At 40.3% G+C, this 19,945-nt stretch overlaps 1 protein-coding gene across 1 annotated transcript in view; it reads left to right on the top strand.

Moving 5' to 3' along the window:
* The window catches only part of LOC130708560 (uncharacterized), a 51,519-nt gene extending 32,364 nt beyond the window's left edge, over nucleotides 1-19,155 (top strand). The window contains exon 4 of the mRNA XM_057549641.1: nucleotides 17,588-19,155. The gene's annotated coding sequence lies outside the window, so the exon portion shown is untranslated. The remainder of the gene's footprint in view (nucleotides 1-17,587) is intronic.
* The last annotated feature ends 790 nt before the right edge of the window (nucleotides 19,156-19,945 follow it).

The raw sequence follows: 19,945 nt of genomic DNA, 5'->3' as shown, positions 1-19,945 counted from the left end.
TCCATTGCACCATCTACTAGTGATCCAGTACAAATTCCTACAGCATTGATTATCTGTAACAGTCTCTTGACAGTTAAATGTACCTTTACTGATATATGTTCTACTCGCCAACTAAATTCTAAGACGTGCCTTATTATAGAAAACCCTGCTATGTCCTATATATAATTGAATATCAATAAGTGTCTTATAAGAGTGAATTCTGCTACAAATCCTATTTACACTAGGTAACGATTTGTTTATATAGCTTCTGGTGACAGACTCCTTGAATTAGCTTTCAAGGCATGTGGATGATACTGTGTTTCAGTGCCTTTTATATGGCTGGCAAGTGTGAAAGGCCTAAATTCTCTGTATTAAGAAAGGCTTATGAGTTGTGTGAACATGGGCAAGTTGCTCAACTTCCCCAATGTCTAATTTCTTTATCTGTAAAGTAGAAGATGCTACTAGAACCTCAAGAATGTTTTATGTGAATAGAAAGTGTATAATAGGTATGAATATCTCCATAACACTCAAGGTACAAGAGATGTCACGGTTCTTTATTTTCTAAATAAAGCCATGTCCAAATCAACAGCTTATCAAGGTCAACTTATGAAGTCCAATATAAGTGATTAACTGAGGTTATCCTCATTGGCGCTTACAAAATCCCTGGGGCTTACATACTCCTAGGAAAATGGGGAAGGGCCTGGCTCTTGGTCAATAGGGATGACTCTTTTTCCCCTTGGCTCCATCTAGTTGCTATATCCTGGGACACAACCTTCACAGACACGGATGGTAGCTCAGCCTTCTAAATGCTCAACAGTAGTTGGGCACTACTTCTATGCCATATACTGGAGACGGCCTCCTTGCGGGGACTGACCAATATATACTCGAGATGTTCCTCTCTGCTGACTCCTTAGCCACAAACGACTTACTCGAGGTGCTCAAGCTGCAGCACTTAAGGCCAATTCTCACAGGTATTCAAACATCCATTCTCATACAAGGACTTGTTATCTCCAGAGTGCTGAGTCCAGGCACTTGAAGAAATCTACAGTCCTCCCCATGATTCAATCAGGGAACAACCTCCAGGGTTGGGCCACTTTACTGAAGCCTCCATTTTCATCCCCTTTGGGATAGTTCAATTTAATCCCTATATTGGCTGAGGGCTTTGAAATGAGTCCTATTACTCTCACTCTGAGGATAAAAGGAATCTAGATTTCAAAGGCGTAGGGCGCTGGCATTATTCTTTGGTGAAAAGACAATAGAAAAAAAAAATCAAAAAATTAATTTCTCAGAAAATCACACTGATGCATAGGCAAATCACTTAGCATAGGATAATTGTTCAACATGTGTTGTTTTTTACCACTGTTATTAGGAAGACTATAAGTGCATTCTGTTTATGCTCCTTTGAATCTTCTGTATCTCCAGAAGCAAATTGTATAGGGGAAGGATCCTGGCTTTTGGAGTCACACAGCTTGGGAGTTGATTCTTGGCTCTACTGCTTATTACCTCTGTGCACTTAGGTGACTTACCTCACCCAGCCTCAGTTTTTCTTCTGTAAAATCAATTGTGTAGCTTAAATGCACATAACCCATATAGCCTTAGGCTTCACCTGACAGGACATAGAAGTATTTCACATTTATACTAATACCCCAAATCTCAAGGCTTTAAGTCCACAGCTGCTCGACTAGTAGAAAATTTAGTTTTTTGGTGGCAGCCCTTCCCATTCATTTAATTCTGTCCGGGAGGCTCTGTGGGTGAGGTTTGCCTGCAGTCACTTTGTTCTCACGTCCTCTGCTCTTAGCCCCAGGCTGCTGCCCTCATGCTTCTCTCCATCTCTGGACAGTAGAAAAACTCCTTTCAAGTCTCACGATCAGAGATATTTCAAGTTAGGCCCCTAGAACCAGATCTGCAGGTCGGTCCCAGCCATAGCACACTCACGCTTGGTGAGGAGCAGTGTCAGGGAAGGTCATGTGCAGCCTCCTGCTGCCACATCCATGGCTCCCTTTGACATTCAGGCAAGCTACCAGCTTAGACCTGCTCTTCCATATCTTCTCATAGTTTCTAAGGCCCCTTTCTCCAGGCCAGCCTCCTTCAAGGAATCCTAGTCCCCTAGACTGGTTTGCGGATGCCTGAACACAATATGTGGCCCAAGTTTAAGTTCTCACCTACAGATATCCTGGGCCCATGCAAAATAAGATGTGTGTCTGGGCATCTGTGTCAGTCCTTAGGGGCATTCTGTGATGGTCACAAAGCCCCTGGGACATTTTGTAACAAGAAGTTTTGCTATTAGGCACAAATAGAGGACTTCATGTCATGCTTCAGCCTTGAGCTGGTCCAAAATATTACTTAAAGCAGCTAGCATCTGCCACATAGTAAGCTCTCAGTAAATAAAAGTCCCCTTCTGTCTTCTTTGCTTAAGAACAATTTGATGTATTTGCTAGATTGTTGACTTTAAGCATATCTTATCTTTATGCCAAGTGGACTGTTTTTACAGTGATAAAATCTGAGACCCAATGTCCTTTGAGTCATATTGTTAAATAGAGCATCTCAGGACTTGAGAGCTTACTATCAACGTAGTCTCCACGGCTGTAAGCATGACTGGCTTAATCAGGAATATGATTAGTGGCATGTATAATAGTTACTGGGGGGAGTCATGGTACTGCACCATGGTGGGAGTCATTTCAGCTTGGACCCCAACAAACAAGGAATTCTTACCAAAAATGGAGCAGAATAAAACTGGCTCCTTGAGTGCTGTGGGACAGAGACATATAGGGTAAGACACTAGCGTTAGGAGTATTGGGCCAAGCAAATAATTAAAAATCTTCCCCATAGCTTACAAGTAAAGCAGGAAGGCAACTGTTTGCAAGCTATATTGCAGGGAAACGAAGCCTCTGTAAAGCTTATATTTAAGTGAACTTTGATCTTTTGCCAATGTAAAGAATAAGCACTATTTATTAACCCCTATAAGGCACTAAAGAAAAGAAGCCACAATTTAAACACAGAACAATGTGGGGTTAGACATTCTGGGAAAACAAAATGGTTAGTAGAGTTGGGACAATACAGGTAGAATTGTCCAGATCTGACCAAACCTGAAACTTCCTTTTGTCACGAAAGAGACAGGGAAGAGGATATGGAAATTGATTAAAAAAAAAAAAAAACACTTGTGTGATGTTTATAGATATATTATGAGCCTTTAAAAAAAAAACCATTTATTTATTTATTTTGGCTGCGCTGGGTCTTAGTTGCAGCATGTGGGATCTTCGTTGTGGCATGTGGGGATCTTTTTTTTTATTTTAGTTGGGGCATGTGAGATCTAATTCCCTGACCAGCGATCGAACCTGGGCCCCCTGCATTGGGAGTGCGGAGTCTCAGCCACTGGACCACCAGGGAGGTCCCTATGAGCCTTTTATATAGTAACTTCCTTTTTCTTTAACACAAGCATATGAAGTACTGTTGGCTCCATTTTATAGATAAAGTAACTGAGGCATAACTTTCCTAAAAACACAGAGCTAGAAGCACCAGAGCCAGGATTAAAAATCAGGTACTCTTTATTAAACATGGTTATCCTATAACCTAACAATTCCATTTCTAGGATCTAGTCATTTCATTCCAAGAGAAATGAAAGCATATGTTCACATAAAAATGTGTACACTAATGTTCAAAGCAGTATTATTCATAATAGCCAAAAGGTGGAAAAATCCAAATGCCATTTGGAGGACGAATGAATAAACAAAATGTGGTACATACATACAACGGAATATTATTCAGCTACAAAAAGGAATGAAGTGCTGATTTATACTACAACATGGAGGAAACTTGAAAACATTATGCTAAGTGAAAGAAGCCAATAACGAAGAAGCCAATTCCATTCACATGAAAGGTCCAAAATAGGCAAATCTGTAGAGAGAAAGTAGATTAGTGGTTGCTTAGGGTGAGAGGGATGGGAGATAGGGGTGGGGATGGGAGGGTAAAGCTAATGGGTAACAAGATCTCAAAAGAGAAAAAAAATCTGGTTCAAAATCTGGACTTTCAGCTCCTGGGCTAAGCCATCTTTCTTGACCCCCGAAGCCTGCTGACTAGAACTTCTTGCTCTATATACTTGAAGACTATAAAATACGTTTGGCTTTGATACGCACAGGGGGGAAAAGTCAGGTGAAAACAGTCCCTTAAGGGAGCCTGGCTTAATGAGTCTCAATGATAAATTGATGGGTGACATGTATGAGGTTTCAACATCTGTTCGCTATGACTATTCTTGTACCTTCCCTTACTGTAGATCAGGTCTGCCATTGTCCTGTTGCTGCTGAACATCTCAGAAAAAGCTGGGATTAAAGTGTTACAGTGGGGTATTCCAGAACAGGTTCATTACATTGTTGCTCTAAGTTCAGCTTTCAAAAATGGCTAAATAGAACCCCAAATTTAATTTCTCAAGGAAGCTATGAAAAATTAACAAACAGAAACCTCAATTAAATAGAGTTGGGAGACCAGAAAGAGGAGCTCTCATACCCTGTAGAAACAACAGAGCCCATTGGACAGAAAAAGACCCCTCTTCTTTCCGGGCAAGGACTCAGGCAATGAAAAGCCATGGACTCTTTGTTTACTAGAGTCCTCCTAACTTCCATTTCCCCTCTATAAAAGCTTGTTCCTTCCCTTGCTGTGCGGGGACTTGCACATGGCTTGACATGGTTGCAGACCCTGAATTGCAATTCTTTACTGATCCCAAAATAACCTATCTTGGCTGGAGAACTATCTGGCAGAAATACTTGTTTCAGGTTAACAAAGCAATCTTCAAGCTGTGCGAAAATGTCAGCTAAATAAATGGGGCACAGATACTTGAAAGCTGAAAAGCTGAAAACTTTTGTTGTTCTTGCCTTTTTCAAAAAAAATCTCACCATTAAATTCTGATACTGACCAATAAACAGATAGGAGGCAGGGCCCCCTGCTGACACTTTACTAATAAGTACTAAGTGAGTTGGAGGCCTGTGCTCAGTGCCTTGGCCTAGCACGTGTAAACTTTCTAAAATTACCAGGACTCTCGGCTCTTTGATGATAATAGTCTTGGCTTGGTTGTAAACCACCCTCTCATCATTACCACAGGCCACTTTCACTGACCTGGGTTTCCCCAGATCCTGGTGAACAGCCATCAATCAGAAATGATAAGGTGAAAAGTCATACACCCTCTATTTGTCCCTGTTTTCTAAGAAGAGAATTCCATTCCTCAGGTCTCAGTTCCAAAGCTCTCAAAAGGCTTTTGTTTGGAAAACTGACTATATCTACAGCAATTGTAATAATTTTTAAAAGCGCCCACAACTACTCATTTCTTAATAAGCAAATCTCCAATTTCTCCTATCATTCTTACCCACCAGGTGGTGCTACTTCCTTACATTTCCTAAAGACCTCAACTTTTGAAGTAACTTTTTATAGTAGGTTCAAGTTCCCTGTATTGACTCGCAAACTTCTGTTGTTCGAGACTCATAATGTAATAAGGAATTTTGTAAATGGAAACCAGTCAGTTGTAGTTGAAAAGCCAGTTGCAACACAATCAGATGTTTAACTTTGAAGTCACTCTTATGTATTTAAACCAGAAGTAAGGCCAAGGTTATGGGCAAGCTGTGGTGATAGAAACCATGAAATCAGCAGACTCCACCCTTCTACTTGTGTGGTGCATTATTCCTAACAGGTATAAGAGTAGATGAGTTCTCGTGCCATAAACACTGCTTCATTAAAACACACACGCACACAAAATATTACCTACAATAATCTTAGAACTGTAATTTAGCCTTTAATAAAGCTTTGTAAAGATCTTGCAATATTTTTCCTTGATCACAATATGTAAAGCAGTTTCTAAAACAAGGATAATAATATTTATCCTGAATTTAAAGGCAACCTTGGAAATGAAAGGACTTAAGTTAGGAGGAGGCAGGTGGCTGGATATATGAATTATGTTCATGGGGCCGTGGCAGAGGCAGATCAAACCCATTTGCTCTCCTGCCATTTCCTGGTCACCTTGTAATTAGGTGGGTTCAAAGGACTGGTTCTGACTAGTGAAATACTAGTGGATGTAAGTGTATTATTTGATATGCCTTTGCAAGTGCCTCGTTCCCCTCTTTCCCTAACAGAACACCCCAGGAAGCTGCGTACTCAGGCTGGTGCATCTACAACATGGAGGCAGCTCCACTGGCCTGGGTCTCTGAATGACCGTGTGGAGCAGAAAGTCTGCCAACTCATATGAGAGATGTAATGTGGACAAAAATATAAACTTATTGTGTTAAGCTACTCAGATTTTGGAGTTGATCGTAACCCTTGAGCACATGCCAAGAATAATGCCAGCTTTCTCTCTGCAAGGACGTTCTGCTCTCTTATGGCATTCCTAACCAATACATGACTTGATTCTGTTTCAGATTATTTACCTTTGGGGCCCTTGTTAGGGTGTAGACTTTAAGTCAGTCTATAGTCATCTGTATTACATATTGTGTTGGAATCCTCGACTTTCATTTTCTTCTCTTTGCAAGGATTAACCACAAAAATTTCAAGAAAAGGCATTTTAGCAGGAGCTTGGTAGATAGAATTGTTTGAAATCCCAATAATGTTGTCTTATAATCTGTGTTACATAACGTTTATGAGCATCAATTATCTCTTTTCTAAAATAGAATTAATAAGCGCACCAATTTTAGAAGTTTGATGTGAGGATTGGTAATTTTTAACATAAATAATATAATTTTCTTTTTTGCTTTTCTGAACTCATGACTTTTACCTTGGTGTTAAGAAAGTTTCCATCTGTGCAGGATGAATCTAAAATTTGTTTATATGATGAATGCAAATAGAATAAATTAAAATTCTTCTTCTGACGTATACATTTGGATTGTGCAGTAAGACTTCAGCCTTATAAGGTTGGAGGACTCAGCTTAGCAGTTAACCAGTGATGGAGAGATGTTTCCCCTTCTACCTATGGCAGCCAGCCAGGCCCTCTCTGGGGTAAAACACACTCCTTTCAAACTAAGGGTAATTATGGGAGGAAGAGGACAGTAAGAGAGTGAAGAGAGTGGGTGTCTCTCTGCATTTTTCCTTCTCTGGGTTTTGGCTCTGGCCTAGACCTGGGAATTCTTTAAGTGAGAGGAACACAGAGAATGGAGAGGTACCCTTTCACCCTTCTACTCACCATTTGAGATTCTGGGAGGAAGCAAACATGCCGGCTGCCATGTCCCAATTTGCAGCACAGGCACATAAAAATGAACTATGTTCAGGTGGAGGAAGGCCTGGAGATTTAGGCTTCCTGCGTTGCCTTTGATCCTACGTGGGGTAGACTGACCCCAAGAGATTGAGCATCGGGCTGGAGAGCTCTCAGCAGCATCCTGGTGGATAAAGAATATTGCACTACGGGATTCCCTGGTGGTGCAGTGGTTGAGAATCCGCCTGCTCAATGCAAGGGACACGGGTTTGAGCCCTGGTCTGGGAAGATCCCACATGCCGCGGAGCAACTGGGCCCGTGAGCCACAGCTACTGAGCCTGCGCGTCTGGAGCCTGTGCTCCGCAACAAGAGAGGCCGCGATAGTGAGAGGCCCGCACACCGCGATGAAGAGTGGCCCCCACTTGCCACAACTAGAGAAAGTCCTCGCACAGAAACGAAGACCCAACACAGCCATAAATAAATAAATAAAAATTTAAAAAATAAAAATAAAAAAAGAATTCATTCTAAAAAAAAAAAAAAAGAATATTGCACTAGAAACCAGAAGAGGCAAAGGATATTACATTCAAGGCCCCTGACACTTCCCTGTTGCCACGCAGTTGTGTAAGTTGTACCCCTGCATGAGAGGATACCATCCTTAGGGAGAGAGGCAGAAGAATGGAGAAGACCATATGAGACTTTTATTCTATAGAAAGAAACATTATACTTTTAAAGATGTTGGATTGGATTAAATTTAAATGGAATTGGACAGTTAATTTTTTTTCCTATTCAAATGTAGGGGATTCACATTGAAAACCAAATTAGTTGTAGACAAAATAGAGCAATTACATTTTATGTAATTTATTTAAGATAAGAAGTACATTCATAAATAAACATATATATGTATATGTAAAATGCATACATTACATAGTATGATGTAAAATTATGACCCTGCTATATATATTAAATTCTGAATACAGTGCTCATAATAAGTGCTTAATAAATGTTAAATTAATGTTAAAATTTCCAGAATGCATGGAATCTCTTCTTGGATATTTAAGAAGCACATAAAATTTAGTATGTTAAGTAAAGAATTCTTGACTGCCCACAATTCCGATTTATTTCTTCTCTGCCTTTTCCATTTCAGTAAATGGCCTCACCATCCAGCCAATTTCCTCAGTCTTTGAGTTTTCCCTTTTCTTTCATCTCCACATCTAATCCAGCATGATATCTTTTTTTTTTTTAATGTCAGCACTTGGTCTTTTCTTTTTTTAATTAATTGATTGATTGCTTGATTTTTTAACATCTTTATTGGAGTATAATTGCTTTACAATGTTGTGTTAGTTTCTGCTGTATAACAAAGTGAATCAGCTATATGTATACATATAGCCCCATATCCCCTCCCTCTTGCGTCTCCCTCCCACCCTCTCTATCCCACCCCTCTAGTTGGTCGCAAAGCACGGAGCTGATCTCCCAGTGCGATGCAGCTGCTTCCCACTAGCTATCTATTTTACATTTGCTAGTGTATATATGTCCATGCCACTCTGTCACTTTGTCCCAGCCTTCCCTTCCCCCTCCCTGTGTCCTCAAGTCCATTCTGTACGTCTGCATCTTTATTCCCCTCCTGCTCCTAGGTTCATCAGAACCACTTTTTTCTTTTTTAGATTCCATATGTACCAGCATGAAATCTTGCTGGCTTTCTTATTAAATATGTGTTGAATCTTCCTTTCTCCCCATGTTCATTATCTAAACTTAATCAAAACCAACTGGATTTCTGCATTTAACTTCCTAATAGTCCCCCATCCATTCTGTATCTATCCCAGAAGCAAATGTAATCTTTTAGAGACATAAGAGGAATCTGGTCAATCCCTTGCTTACAAAGCCTTTGATGACTTTCCATTGCTCTTGGAATAAAATCAAACCTCGGCACTTTCATCAGCTAAGCCCTGCGTGGTCGCTCTCTGCCTGCCTCTCTAACTTTCTCCCTCACCACTTCCCCCTTCCTTCCACAGCTCAGACCATGCAGGACTCTGAAATTGCTCACTCATGTTCTTTGCGTCTGGAATTCTCTTCCTCGGGGTCTTTGCAGGACTAGCTCCCTCACAGCCCACAGCTCTCATCTCCAGTATCACTTTAGACTTTCCTGACTCTCCTGCTCATTCTTTATCAAATGTTTATCTCCATTATAACATTTATCACAATCTATAACTATTTTCATTTGCAAACTCTGCTTACCTGTTTGTCGTCGGTAGACTATGAGCTCTGTGGGGGCAGGAATCTTGTCTATTCACTGTTGTATCTTCATCATCCAGTACCGTTAGCTGTACATAGAGGAGTTCAATACTTATTTGCTGAAGGGAGGAAGAGGGAAGGAAAAAAGGAAGAGAGGAAAGAAGGAAGGAAGGAAGGAAAGATGTGGGTAACAAATGAACGCTCCCAAGTCCAAATCACTAATAAAATTCATTATGATGACTGTAACATATCTTAACCTATTTTCTGCTATATAAGTCTTAATAAACCACTTATTATTTATTAAAAAATTAGCATTATTTGTTTTTTACAATCACTGTATATTCTGAACTAATGTCACAGGAAATTTTATTAATCTTGGTTATTAAATTGTTTTACCAAATTTGAAACATAATTCACCATGTGGTAGTGCTAGTCATCAAATATTTCCAGCTTCTTGCCTTCAGGTAGATGGTGGGAGTGTACTTTCTGGTCCCTTTTGTGGTTGGGAGGGGCCACGTGGCTAGTACTTGCTAATGAGTAATGTGTTGTGATGGAAGTGGTGTGTTTCATTTGCAGACTGGAGCAGGTAATTACTGATACAAGGTCTTTCAAAGATTTCTTTCCTTGTGCCAACAGGATCACCAGAGAAAGTAGTAGTCTTTATGTTGCTTTTTATTATTATTTGTTCTTTAGATGCTTATAGACACTTAAGCGTTTTCCCCATTTATTAAATTTTGATGAATGTATGTAACATTTGCTTTGTTTTGTAAAGCTATTACTTCAACATGTCTTGGAAATCTATTTTTATCAGCTCTTCATCATTCATTTATTCATTCAACAAACATCCACTAAGTATCAGGCCCTCTTCTATGCTCTTGGGATAGATCAGTGAACAAAACAGACCACGATGTTCACCCTTGCAAAGCTTGCGCTGTAGAGTTGTAGAGATAGACAATAAGTATAATATTTAAGTAAATTATATAATATGTTGTAAGGTAATAAGCGTCATGGAAAAGAGAAAATGTGAGTGAGACTCAGAAGTCTGAGATTTAGAGGAGGTGGTCAGGGTAGGGTCACTGGGAGAGTGAAGCACAGGCAAAGTCTTGAGGGAGCTGTGGGACTGAGCCAAGCAGATATGTGAGGGAAGAGCCCGCCAAGCTGCAGTGGATTAGCTAGGGCAATGATTCTCAGTGTTTTGGTCTCGGGTCTCTTTTACACTCTTCAAATTTGTTGAGCTTTTGTTTTATAGTTGACATTTTAGATCCCATGAAAGGGTCCTGGGGACTTACAGGGATCCCTGGGGCATCCTTTGAGAACTACTGAGCTGGAGCAAAGGCTCTGAGGGAGGCACATGACTGGTCTGTTGTAGGAACTCCAAGGGTGCCTATGTGACTAGAGAGTGATCCAGGGGAGAGTCAGGAGAGGAAGTCAGAGAGGTAGGTAACTGTGTCCCAATCATGCAGGGCCTTCCAGGATCATGTAAAACCTTAAGTTTTACTCTGAGGCACATGGGGCATCACTGAAGAGCTTTGAGCACAGAAGGGGTATGATCTGACTTAAGGTTTTAAGAGGACACTGTGGTTGCCATGTTGCAACTAGACTGGAGGACACAAGAGTGTAAGTTGGGAGACTTGTAAGAGGCCATTACAATCATTCAGGGGAGGCAACCACTTTATCAGTTAACTCTAAATACATCAGTAGGCTCATTACAAACTCCTTTTGTAATGTTACAGTGATGCCACTTCCCTCTGACTGAGTCACATTCAATGTATTCTCTTCTCTTCCCCTCATGGCCTTATGTAAAGATGTTATTTCTTAATTGCACATTTCCTGTAATTTTCTGGTTAAAAGGCAGTACCGAAAAAAAAATCACTTACTTTCATAGCTCCTTTTTAACTAATATTTTCAATTCTTACTCTTTTATCAGCAGACTCAGTTTCCTAGCTCTTTTCAAACATATACTACTTTGAAAGGCAATTATGAATTCTTTTGTTAACATTTTTGTTAGTCATCTTTTTTTTTTCCAAACCCATGTTTTTTTTATTGAGCAAAAATCACCATAGAGGGCTTCCCTGGTGGTGCAGTGGTTGAGAATCTGCCTGCCAATGCAGGGGACACGGGTTCGAGCCCTGGGCTGGGAAGATCCCACATGCCGCGGAGCAACTAGGCCCGTGAGCCACAGCTGCTGAGCCTGCGCGTCTGGAGCCCGTGCTCCGCAACAAGAGAGGCCGCGACACTGAAAGGCCCGCGCACCGCAATGAAGAGTGGCCCCCACTTGCCACAACTAGAGAAAGCCCTCGCACAGAAACGAAGACCCAACACAGCTAAAAATAAATAAATAAATAAATAATTTTTAAAAAAAATCACCATAGAGAAACCTTTGACATATTACAAATATGGCGCCCTGAAGTACAGAACCACATCTATTCAGAGTATTGCCTGGCCATTTAAGTTTGCCTTTAATAGTCCATTCCAACATTCAGTGAGGCCGGTGACTTCTGGAAGGTACAACCTTATATAGTCATTCTCTGGGCTTCCTCTGGTTTTTGCAGAGATCAGACTGGTGAATTAAACAGAGATGTGATGGTGACCACCACCTCTGCATCCCACAATTTTAACGGTGACACTAATTTCCACTCTCCCACTTAGGATGTAATAATTGGTTTTCATTTACTACCTTGACTTGGGTGCAATTTCAGGGCTTCCTTACACTGATGGGTCTTACCCACAGGACTGGAAACCAAAATGAGGTTATTGCAACTGCTAAATATATCAGCCCCAAATATACATGTGGGTACTGGAGACATGATCACCGTGAGCCACATTTGAGTCAAGACGCCCCTGACCCCTTTTGACCCTGCTTTAATGGGGTGACCATTTTGATCCTTTGGGTTTCTATGAGCCAATCAATGTCAATGCTTTATTACTGGTCCAGGTTTCCTCATTTTCTCCTCAAGTAAATGATAGACTATTAAAAAAAAAAACTGTAGTATGTTTAAACTTATTTATTCTATCTCTAAAATTTGTATCACAGAGAAAATGTCACCTTCTCTTATGTCAAGGTGGCTTATAATCCATGTCTCAATCAATTAGATCAACCCTATTTTTAAATTCTTTGTTTTAAAGCAGTGGTGTACTCAAATTTGGTCGTGCCAGTAGCCATGGCAACCACAGACCTCAAAGGCTACCTTTGTGGAAAGTCACTATTAGGATTTGGCAGCCCTCCACCGTGGACCCTCAGCTCACACCTGCTGAGGTGGGAAAGAGGCATCAAACGTGGCCTCCAGTGGTGAGAAGATTGGAGGCGCTGGCTGGGTTCTTGGAGGTGTGGAGACCCACAGAAGCCTAACACGGAGCAGATTATTTTTATTTTCTGGTCAATGAAAAGACCCAAACCTAAATTATATAAAAGGAGAGGATAATGGAAATGGAAATTTTCTAAGAATAAAGAGAAGAAAATTAGTGAAACAGTTTGAAACACTTTTCCTAGCTCAAGAAAATGCATTTGATAATTTCCTGAATGTCTCTAAAAGTATGGTTATACATTTTGCTATAATGAAATTTTAAGTCAGTTTTAATGAAATTCGATTCACAAACAGTACAATTCACCCATCTTTAGTGTGAAGCTTGGTGAGCTGTGACAAATATAAAGGATAATCACCACCCCAACTGAGATAGAAAACCTTTCTATAACTTCAAAAATTAACTCCTTCAAAAAAAGAATGGATATATGTATATGTATAACTGATTCACTTAGCTGTACAGCAGAAACTAACACAACATTATAAATCAGCTACACTCCAATAGGAATTAATTTCCTCTATACCCTGTCATGGAGCCAAATTCACATCCCTCCCTGACCTGACAAACCTGTCCATTATATCCTCTGTAATTTAAAATCTGTAGTCAAGAAAATCCCCTAGATCATACATCTCTTTTTCTGAATGGTCACTTAACTTTCTTGATATAACAGAAAACTGGCTGTCTTCTGCTTCCCCTGCAACATTGTTTTTAAGTTTATTTTTTAATTATGGTAAAGTAAACATACAATCAACTTACCATTTTAATGATTTTTCAAATGTACAGTTCAGTGATATTAAGTATATTCACATTGTTGTGCAATCATCTCCACTGTCTACCTCCTGGACTTTTTTCCCTGAAGCCCTCTTGATTGATGGTTATTTTCTCTCTCACCTGTCACCTCCCATTGGACAGGGAAGGAGCAGGTGTCTGCTCATTACTGTTTGGGACCATTGCCCTTCCATCAGCTACTTACTGGACAACCCCAATTTACTGAAGCATATGGCATCAGTTTAAACTGAACATCAGGCCAAACCCCTCAGAGGTGCATCATCCACAGATCCCTAGTTGCAATGACCAGATTTTAGCACTTTGGTCACTTGTTATAGAGTTAAATTGAAAGTTTAATAAAAAAAAAGTTAATATTTTTCTTTTTTCTTTGGCTTAAATCCTTTGGGAACATATCTGTCATGAGAGAAGGGAGGTATGTTTTGCTTCTTCTCCATTGTCTTTCTTCCAAATACTAGGCTGCTGCTGGCTCCTTCAGGGTGGAAGAGGGGATGGAGTGGCTTCAGGGAGAAGCAGAAAGGGTTTAATTGAGAAGTATCAATCTATAATTGAGTCTTTAAACCTGACTTTCGTCTTACGAGGGGTTTCATGGCAAAACGAGAAAAAGTTAAAAGACAATGAGAAACTGGGAAATACTTCATGCTATTTAATGGAACTACATAATATATTTCATAATATATGTAACAAACTCCTAATTGATCACATATGTATGTTGTTTCTAGCTTTTCTCTATTGCAAATATAGCTCCCATGAGCACAATTTTGTCAATAATGTTTTCCCATTTAAATCGATTTTATTTTTAAAAGAATTTTTAAGTTCACAACAAAACTGAGCAGAAAGTACAGAGTTTTCCTACACCCCCTGTCTCCACACATGCACAGCCGCCCCTGCTGTCAGTATCCCGCATCAGAACGGTACATTAGAGTCGATGAACGTAGAGTGATGCATCATCCTCACCCAAAGTCTACAGTCTACATTAGGGTTAACTCTTGATGTTGTACGTTCTACGGGTTTTGAAAAATGCATAATGACATGAATCCACGATTATCGTATCATATAGAATAGTTTCACTGCCCTAAAAGTCCTCTGTGCTCTTCCTGCTTATCCCTTCCTCCCTCCTAACGCCTGGAAGCCACTGATTTTTTACTGTCTCCGTTGCCTTTTCCAGAGTGTTATATACTGAGAATACTTTTCAGATTGGTTTCTTTCATTTAGTAATATGCACTTCAGTTTCCTCCATGTACTTTCATGGCTTGATAGCACACTTATTTTCAAGGCTGAATTATATGCCATTGTCTGAATGTACCACAGTTTACTCATCCATTCACCTATTGAAGGGCATCTTAGTGGCTTCCAACCTTTGGCAATTATGATTAAAGCTGCATCCTTGTGCAGATTTTTGTGTGGACATAAGTTTTTAAGTAATTTGGGTAAATACCAAGGAGCAAAATTTCTCTATCAAATTGTAAGAGTATATTTAGCATTGTAAAAAACTGGCAAACTGTCTTCCAAATTAGCTGTTGCATTTTGCATATCTTCTTTAGGGAGGTGTCTATTCAGACCTTTTCCCTTTTAAAATCAGGTTGTTGAGTTTTAAGAGTTTTGGGTAGATTTTGGCTAATAATCTTTTATCAAATATGTTTTTTGCAAATATTTTCTCCCAGTCTTCAGCTTGTCTTTTCATTCTCTTGATATCATCTTTCACAGAGTAGAAGTCTTTAATTTTCCCAAAGTCCAGCTGATCAAATCTTTCATGAATTGTGTCTTTGTTGTTGTATCTAAAAAGTCATTGCCATGCTCAAGATCATATAGATTTTCTCCTATGTTATCTTCTAGGGGTTTTACAGTTTTGCATCTTACATTTAGGTATCTGTAACTCTTTGCAATGTGTAGAATTATGTTGGTTTCACCACTGTATCCCTAGACCTGGCTCATTGCCTGAATCACATCAGATACTCAATAAAGATTTGTTGTATATATGTTATGACTCAGAAAATTTAAATCTAGTTTTATATTCTGAATAATAAAAATGACTAGAAAATGGAATAAATCTAAGCACCATGAGGAAAGAATTAATTATATTTAAAAATTCGTACAATTCACAAAGCATAATTTTTTACTGTGGTAGAAGTTTATAATAAAATTCATACTGGGGACCAAGATTAGTCAGTAATAAGTTTTCCATAGGCTAGTGTAAAAGAGGGTGTAACTTCTATACAAATAGAAAACGTGATTAAAATCCTTGAGAAAAGGAAACGTTTAACTGGATTTTACTAAAGCACAATGTTTTGGATTTTTAGCATCTTTGTCTCTGAAAAGTTTAATGTAATACCGTAATAGAGCGCTGCAGTGCGCAGCCCTTAGCCCTCGGCCATTGCTGTGCGCTGTTACCGGCCCCCCCCCCCCACCGCCGCCCGCACTCCGTTACCAGGCAACAGTTACCGGGAAACCATTAACGCGGGAAGATTAGAGCGGGTTAGAAGTCCTGCTCAGCCATTGGTCGGCACCGCAGTGGACCCCACCCCCCCCACAACCCGCACCAAGCGATCAACTCTCAAGGAGCGACCGTTAGAGGGACACTGAGCCAACAGTCTGCAGAGTGGTGGTCGTCGGGTGGAGAGTGAGGGATCCCGGCCTTCTCCCAAGGGCCCTCCAGCTCACCCGGCCTTGGGCTGACGGGTGAGCCGGGGGGCCCAGGGAACAGGCTGGGGGTGTGTCCTGCAGGGCTCCAGAGCCCTCGCCAGGACTGCCCACTGGCCGAGCCCAGGCCCTGAGGCGGCAGCGAACCTCCCCCCAATCCCTGCCTCGGCGACCTAATGGCAGCGGCAGTCTGCATGGGACACAGTCTGGGGGACCTGGCCCCCACCGTTTAGGCGGCCTGAAGAGCCTGAAGGCCAGTTGGGTCCTGGGCGCCTGGCTCCCTCAGCGGTGACAGCTGGGCAGGGTCTGGGGACCTGGCCCTGAGGGAGCCGCCAACTGAGATCTGCCTCTTCAGCCGGGCCTGGGCACTGGTGGGAAGACCCAGACTGGGTGCTGGACGAGCACGCCGGGTGCCTTGGGAACTTCCCCTTTCTTGTCAGAACAGAGAGTAACATTTGTTTGGTGGAGATTTACAGGAATAGCCTTACCTGACTTTGACCTGACCTCAAGAACAAAGGAGCTGACACCAAGAAGTTTGCAACAACCAACCACGCCCCTCCTTCACCTTTCCGATAAAAGGGCTTTGCTGAAAGCTTTCAGGGAGTTTGGGGTTTTTTAAGACATGAGCCACCCATCTCCTTCATGGCCCTGCAGTAAACCTTTCTCTGTTCCAGACTCTGACGTTTTGGTATTGTTTGGCCTCACTGTGTGTCAGGCACACGGACTTGCATTTAGGTAACACTTTCATGGTGAGATCTCACTGGCTGGAATGCATAATTATTAGTCCTTGTTGGGGAAGATTCTTTGGCAGTTTTTGGCTCAACTGTCTATTTAGAAGGGACTTAGTCAAGTTTCATTTGGGAATTGCTTGGTAAAAATACAGTCCAATTTCTTCATGGGAAAACCATGGATTTAAACTATTAGTTGGTTTTTAGGTTTATTTATGTACCCAAGAGAAGATAGCACCAAAATCCATAATCAACAGCAGGTAAATGCCATTTCTACCTGTTTTCTATTTTAGCCTGTACTAATTCCAAAGGTAATTGCTTTGTTTTAAAAATCAAACAAACCAACAAATGAACAAATACACTTTTGAGGCCAGTGCATTTCAAATAGCAAGCCAGGTATTACTTACTGTTAGTACCATTTGATATTTCTTTTTGTTCTGTTTAATTTTTGATAAAATGCCAAATGGTTAATGTAGTCAGAATTATAGGAAATTAAAACCAGAACAGCTAGCAGAGAGAGTTTGCATAGCTCAAGATTTGGGTGAAAATTTTTACTTTGGTTTTTATTCACTGGATTTATTTTCACTTTTCCAGTTTAAAGAAAAAAACCTCATTTTTTCTTCCCTGTTAAGATAAAAGTATAAATTCAGCTTAAACCCTACCATGAGTTTACTTGATCTGCTATTCATTGTGTAACATAAAACTGAAGGAACATTTAACTCCGTCACATCTAATTTATCTTCCTCTTCTTATTTTTAAGGAGACTGCTGTGATGGTGAAAACTATGAGCCATGTGTAACCCATGGGTGGCATGGTTAGGAGTGCTGCTGCTCTAGATAGGGTTCACTCATTCAGCCCTCAAGCCAGCAATGCCTCCAGTGATCACGAAATGACCTTTCGGACTTCCCTGGTGGCACAGTGGTTAAGAATCCGCCTGCCAATGCAGGGGACACGGGTTTGAGCCCTGGTCTGGGAAGATCCCACATGCCGCAGAGCAGCTAGGCCCGTACGCCACAACTACTGAGCCTGCGCTCTAGAGCTCGCGAGCCAGAACTACTGAGCCCGCGTGCCACAACTACTGAAGCCCGCGCGCCTAGAGCCCGTGCTCCGCAACAAGAGAAGCCACAGAAATGAGAAGCCTGTGCACCACAACGAAGAGTAGCCCCTGCTCGCCGCAAATAGAGAAAGCCTGTGTGCAGCAATGAAGACCAAACACAGAGAAAAATAAATAAATAAATTAATTAATTAAAAAGAAATGACCTTTCAACATTTTCTGGGCTGCCCCAACAATGCAGTGTCAGCATTTCTTCAATGTGGATCTGAACCCTCAATTATTTAATATTATATCAAATCCTTTAGAGACTCAGAGTGGATCAACAATTGCCATACTTTATCCAAATGAATTAGGATATTCATTATCCTAATTTCTCTCCAGAGGGAAAATCCTTTAATGGAGGGATACCACAGATTATGAGCCTTTCCAAACACCTTAGGAAGACCACTGATGACACTGCAAAAGTTGTCCCTTGATGGAGGTCAGAAGGTCTTGTTGTCATTGACTGGGAAATCTGGAAGCCACAATGGGACAGAAACTGGGGCAATAAAATCATGTAAAAACACTACTCCTTAGCCTTTACCAGAAACCACCATCCTGATTGGTCAGAAATGACAGTGAAAACAGTTGCCCAAGAGGAATTTGAAACTGCTGGAAGGAGTATTATGAATGCTACTCTCACACTGGCTTTAGAAATGAGACTAAAATGTGGATTATAGGATAAATCCACAGACCTACACAGGTAAATGCCCAAGCGATGAAATTTTCTGCAATGACCAACTCCAGTGGCTATGGGAAAAAAGCAGAGCACTTTATAGTTCCATATATTTGGATAAAATATTGAAGTCAAGTTTAAAAGCTTTGAAATTTGTCCATTATCAAGTTAGAGAAGCTATGAGAATTGCTGAAATGGCTACACGTGACTATGTTTTACCAGTTTTTATTTTTTCTAGACCATTTTATTTGCATAATATTGAAGCTTTGTCACAGGTAAGAAGGAATAAGTCACGCATAAAAAATGGAAATTTAGTAGAATAACTCTATAAAGTTTAGGGAAAAAATGTTTTAGGATGCTTATTTCCCCTTAATAATGCTATTCTATTATGAAAGCTATATATTCCTTCAACTGTCAAGCCAATTCTGAAAAAGTGTCACTGACAGATGTTTACTTAGAGTTTTTAGATGATGATTCCTACCAGCTTAGCATTTAAAAGGGTTTCCTGCAGAACAGTTGTTAAGCTTAAATTAAATCATGTAACATAGATTAATTTTGACCAGGGAGAAATTTCATGTTAAAGAAGCTCTTAATATGAAAGAGTAGCAGCAATTTTCCAAATCAAAAATATACAAAGTAGAGCTTGGGTAAATTATTAACCGAGTATATTTTCAATATATTGCATTTTTAAGTTTTAATTAGGTTACTTGAAAAATATAGATCCTGTTGATTTTATCTTTATGAGTCTACACTGTGATCTAGTGGTGAGTGTCAAGGCACTAAAAGTGGTTTATATAAATAGATAGATATTGTTCTTAGACTTAACACAAGGTAAGAAGGACAAAGATGTGGGAATGAGCTGTTTTGGAAGATAATGAGTTTGTAGACACTTGGAAGTGTTCAAGCTTTAGTTAGATTGTCACTTAGGACATTATTATAGGGATTCAATCATTGGATGTGTGGCTAGGTGAGAAAACCCTTAAATCTCCATCCATACCTGTAAACTCACAATTCTGTTATTCTAGTACCCAAAAGAGAAGCAGGGCTGTTGGATAGATAACACACAGATCACCTTCTTAAACCACTTACGTTTGAGATAAGGACATTTAAATGCAGTATCAATTCTTCCTCAAATATTTTACAATAAAATCTATTGACCCAAACACTGTTAATTAGACTTGATGTTTACATCCTTTCAGGATTACTCAGTATTATTCAAAATGAAATGTTCATTCAATAAGTTTAGGAGGAAAAGAAACATAGCACCATGACAAAAAGTTAGAGGATCTCAGAGGTCTCTAACCTGCCTCTCACTCAGACATGGATCTTATCTTACCTGCTTTAGCACT

The sequence above is a fragment of the Balaenoptera acutorostrata genome, chromosome 7 (assembly GCF_949987535.1).
Source record: "Balaenoptera acutorostrata chromosome 7, mBalAcu1.1, whole genome shotgun sequence".
Classification (NCBI taxonomy): domain Eukaryota; kingdom Metazoa; phylum Chordata; class Mammalia; order Artiodactyla; family Balaenopteridae; genus Balaenoptera; species Balaenoptera acutorostrata.
The sequence above is the reverse complement of the archived record's forward strand: the minus strand, read 5'-3'. Positions and strand labels throughout refer to the sequence as shown.